The following is a 5000-nucleotide window of genomic DNA, read 5'->3' on the forward strand; positions in this document are numbered from 1 at the left end:
TCAACCCATTCGCTCCAAAGGGGTTGACCTGGTGGCCGAGAGGGGACTTTGAAAATTTTTCGGACTTGGAAAACTTTTTTTTTTTTTTTCCCCCCAGCCCGCTTCCTCCGGGTTGACCCGGTGGCCGAGCGTCTCGCCGTCCCCGGACGCGGCGAGGGACTGCCTCCCGGCCGTCAGGATCGGGCCCACGGAAGTCTGATTTTAAAAAAAATTGGCCGACGCCACCGCGGAGGGCTACCCGAGCACCCCGGGCCCCGGAGCCGGAAAAGGGAAAAAAAGGATCGGGCCCACTAGAGACATGGACCCGGCCGCCAAGCAGGCCGCCCTGGGCTGACCCTCCCCGGCCGCAGCGAGGGACTGCCTCCCGGCCGACAGGATCGGGCCCCTGGAAGTCTGGGGGTGGGGGGGGGAAATCGCCCCACGCCTCCGAGGAGGGCTGCCCGGGCGGGCCTGGCCCCGGAGCTCGAAAAAAAAAAAAGGATCGGGCCCACTAGAGACATGGACCAGGCCGCCCTGGGCTCACCCTCCCCGGCCGCAGCGAGGGACTGCCTCCCGGCCGACTGGATCGGGCCCCTGGAAGTCTGGAAAAAAGACTGGAACCTGACGCCTCCGAGGAGGGGGCGCCCAGGGAAGGAGGGAGATCCGGGTTGACCTGGTGACCGGACGGGAAAGAGGCCACCGGGCGTCCCCCCCCTTAAAACCTAGGGGTTGACCTGGTGGCCGGAAAGCGAACCGGCCAGCAGGTGAACCCTTTCGATTCCACGGGTTGACCTGGTGCCCGGGAAGCGAACCGGCCAGCAGGTGAACCCGTTCGATTCCACGGGTTGACCTGGTGCCCGGGAGGGGACTCTGAAAATTTTTCAGCCCTTTCGACTCGGGGTTGACCTGGTGGCCGAGAGGGGACTCGCACGGCAGGCAAGCCGCCCTGGGCTCACCCTCCCCGGCCGCAGCGAGGGACTGCCACCCGGCCGACTGGATCGGGCCCCTGGAAGTCTGGAAAAAAGAATGGAACCTGACGCCTCCGAGGAGGGGGCGCCCAGGGAAGGAGGGAGATCCGGGTTGACCTGGTGACCGGACGGGAAAGAGGCCACCTGGCGTCCCCCCCCCTTAAAACCTAGGGGTTGACCTGGTGGCCGGAAAGCGAACCGGCCAGCAGGTGAACCCTTTCGATTCCACGGGTTGACCTGGTGGCCGGAAAGCGAACCGGCCAGCAGGTGAACCCGTTCGATTCCACGGGTTGACCTGGTGCCCGGGAGGGGACTCTGAAAATTTTTCAGCCCTTTCGACTCGGGGTTGACCTGGTGGCCGAGAGGGGACTCGCACGGCAGGCAAGCCGCCCTGGGCTGACCCTCCCCGGCCGCAGCGAGGGACTGCCTCCCGGCCGACAGGATCGGGCCCCTGGAAGTCTGGGGGCGGGGGGAAATCGCCCCACGCCTCCGAGGAGGGCTGCCCGGGCGGGCCTGGCCCCGGAGCTCGAAAAAAAAAAAAAGGATCGGGCCCACTAGAGACATGGACCAGGCCGCCCTGGGCTCACCCTCCCCGGCCGCAGCGAGGGACTGCCTCCCGGCCGACTGGATCGGGCCCCTGGAAGTCTGGGGGGGGGGGGGGAATGGAACCTGACGCCTCCGAGGAGGGGACGCCCAGGGAAGGAGGGAGATCCGGGTTGACCTGGTGACCGGACGGGAAAGAGGCCACCGGGCGTGCCCCCGTTAAAACCCCTAGGGGTTGACCTGGTGGCCGGAAAGCAAACCGGCCAGCAGGTGAACCCTTTCGATTCCACGGGTTGACCTGGTGCCCGGGAAGCGAACCGGCCAGCAGGTGAACCCGTCCGATTCCACGGGTTGACCTGGTGCCCGGGAGGGGACTCTGAAAATTTTTCAGCCCTTTCGACTCGGGGTTGACCTGGTGGCCGAGAGGGGCCTCGCACGGCAGGCAAGCCGCCCTGGGCTCACCCTCCCCGGCCGCAGCGAGGGACTGCCCCTCCCCACCCCCCGGCTGACAGGATCGGGCGCACTGGAAGTCCGGGACAGTATTTTCCCCGACGCCGGGGAGGGCGGGCGGAGGGGCTCTGGCGGCCAGCCCGGGCCCCGGAGCTCGAAAAGGAAAAAAGGACCGGGCCCGCGAGAGACGGGGGCCCTGCCGCAGGGGGGGGGGGCAGTCCGACCGGGGCTCACCGTGCGGCAGGCCCGGGCGTCGGCAGGGGAAAGCGGGCGAGGAGGCGCGGGGCCGGGTGCCTACGGCCATACCGGACCGAACGCCCCCGATCCCGTCCGATCTCGGAAGGTAAACCGTCCCGGGCCTGGCTAGTACTTGGATGGGTGACCGCCTGGGAATCCCAGGTGCCGTAGGCAGCTTTTCCCGGTCCGAGTCAGCTCTCTCTCCTTTTCTGGGGGGGAAGGAGAGGGGGGGACGGGCCGGAAAGCCCCTCGTCGCTCCTGCCGAGTCGGAGGTCGCGGCCGCAGGTCACGGGTCTGGGCGCCTGGGGTCCGGCTCCCCACCCACCCGGCTTCCTCCGCGGAGGACCCCCCCCGGGGCCACCGAAGCCGCTGGGGGAGACCCCGGGCATGGGGCGGACTGGCCCGGACCCTCCCGGCCGCCGGCCCGCAGGTCCGCCCCGAATCCCCCCCCGCGGCCACCCAGGCCAGGCCTGGCCAGGCGGGACGGACGGCGGGTGTCCAGCGCCCAGCGGCTTCCTCCAGCGGGGACCCACGGACCCCAAAGCCGCAGGGGGAGGCCCCGGGCCCGGGACGGACTCGCTCGGACCCCCTGCGCCCGGCCGCCGGCCCGCGGGACCGCCCCGAATCCCCCCGCGGCCACCCAGGCCAGGCCTGGCCAGGCGGGACGGACGGCGGGTGTCCAGCGCCCAGCGGCTTCCTCCAGCGGGGACCCACGGACCCCAAAGCCGCAGGGGGAGGCCCCGGGCCCGGGCCCGACTCGCTCGGCCCCCCCGCCTCCCCTGCGCCCGGCCCCCGGCCCGCGGGACCGCCCCGAATCCCCCCGCGGCCACCCAGGCCAGGCCTGGCCTGGCGGGACGGACGGCGGGTGTCCAGCTCCCAGTGGCTTCCTCCAGCGGGGACCCACGGACCCCAAAGCCGCAGGGGGAGGCCCCGGGCCCGGGACGGACTCGCTCGGCCCCCCCGCCTCCCCTGCGCCCGGCCCCCGGCCCGCGGGACCGCCCCGAATCCCCCCGCGGCCATCCAGGCCAGGCCTGGCCTGGCGGGCCGGTGTGCGGCTCCCCCGGGCTTCCTCCCCCGACGACCCGCGCCCCCCTGAGCCGCAGGCGGAGACCCCGGCCCCGGGGCGGACCGGCCCGGGCTCGCTCGAGCCCCCTGCGCCCGGCCCGCAGGACCGCCCCCCCGAATCCCCCGGGAGAGGCCCGGCCTGCACGCCACTGACGACCCGCGGCCCCCAAAGTCGCAGGAGGCGCCCCCCCCCGGTTAGCCCCGTCTCGCTCCGCGCCCCCCGCCCCTCGCTGCCGGGACCGGGCGCCGCCCCAGAGTCAGCCGCAGCCGGCCGGCCTGAGAGCTGCCCTCCTGTGGACGACGGTGAGTTTACCTTGATACTAACCGGCCGTCAGCCAGGTCAACCCCATTGCTAGACTGGGGTGGACCTGGTGGCCGAGTGGGGACTTGGAACATTTGACAGCTGCTTCCCGGGGCTTGACCGGTTGTCCTGAACGCCCCCCACCCCCAGCCCCAGCCCCCGGCTCCTGCTCCCCTCTCCCCAGCCTCGGTGCTCCGCTCCCTGCCTCGGAGGCTGCCTCTCTGCGGCGCCTGCATCGCCTCCGAGGACGCGCACCCTCCGGAGGCTGGACGTAAACCCACCACTGCCGCTGACCCGGCTCTCCGAGGGACGACTGTGAGGCCTCCCCCCCCCCCCCACCCCCGGACCGCCCTGGGGACGACTGCTAAGCCTCCCCCACCGGACCGCCCGGGGCAAGACTGCTAAGCCTCCCTCCCACACACACACACACACACTGTCGGGGGAGGACTATTAAGCTTTCCCCCTGGAGCGCCCGGGGCGGACGACTGTTAAGCCTGCCCCCGGAGTCCTCGGGGGAGGACTATTAAGCTTTCCCCCCTGGAGCGCCCGGGGGGGGACGACTATTAAGCCTGGCCCCCGGAGTCCTCGGGGGACGACTATTAAGCCTCCCCCGGACTGGCCGGGGGGCGACTATTAAGCCTCCCCCGGACCTGCTCCGTCTCGACTATTAAGCCCCCCTCTGTGGTCCTCAAGACCACTGCCGTGCTGCCCTCGGAGTGGGGTGACACCCGGGCCGGAAAGCAAACCGGCCACCAGGTCAACCCGTCGAATCCAATGGGTTGACCTGGTGGCCGGAAAGCAAACCAGCCGCCAGGTCAACCCGTCGAAACCAATGGGTTGACCTGGTGGCCGGAAAGCAAAACGGCCGCCAGGTCAACCCAGTAGATTCAGCGGGTTGACCTGGTGGCCGAACGGGGACTTTGAAAATTTGACAGCCGCTTCCCGGGGGTTGACCTGTTGTCCCGGTGGGGACTTTGAACATTTGACAGCCGCCTCCCAGGGCTTGACCTATTGTCCCGGTGGGGACTTTGAGAATTTTACAGCCGCTTCCCGGGGCTTGACCTGGTGGCCGAGTGGGGACGTTGAACATTTGACAGCCGCTTCCAGGGGGTTGACCTGTTGTCCTGAACGCCCCCCACCTCCCCCCCGGCTCCTGCTCCCCACTCCCCAGCCTCGGTGCTCCGCTCCCTGCCTCGGAGGCTGCCTCTCTGCGGCGGCTGCATCGCGTCCGAGGACGCTCACCCTCCGGAGGCTGGACGTAAAGCCTGACACCCGCCACCGCCGCCGACACGGCTCTCGGAGGGACGACTCTGAGGCCTCCCCCCACCCCCGGACCGCCCTGGGGACGACTGCTAAGCCTCCCCCCCGCCCACACCCACACCCACACTGTCGGGGGATGACTCTTAAGCCTCTCCCAGACTGCCTGGGGAACGACTATTAAGCCTGCCCCCCGGAGC

General features: G+C 70.4%; 1 non-coding gene across 1 annotated transcript; it reads left to right on the forward strand.

Annotated features, from left to right (window-relative positions):
- Positions 1 to 2232: 2232 nt before the first annotated feature.
- On the forward strand, positions 2233 to 2351 carry LOC135979584 (5S ribosomal RNA). The gene has a single exon (XR_010596864.1). It is a non-coding gene; the product is annotated as a 5S ribosomal RNA (ribosomal RNA).
- The last annotated feature ends 2649 nt before the right edge of the window (positions 2352 to 5000 follow it).

The sequence above is a fragment of the Chrysemys picta genome, unplaced genomic scaffold (genome assembly GCF_011386835.1).
Source record: "Chrysemys picta bellii isolate R12L10 unplaced genomic scaffold, ASM1138683v2 scaf1019, whole genome shotgun sequence".
Lineage (NCBI taxonomy): Eukaryota > Metazoa > Chordata > Testudines > Emydidae > Chrysemys > Chrysemys picta.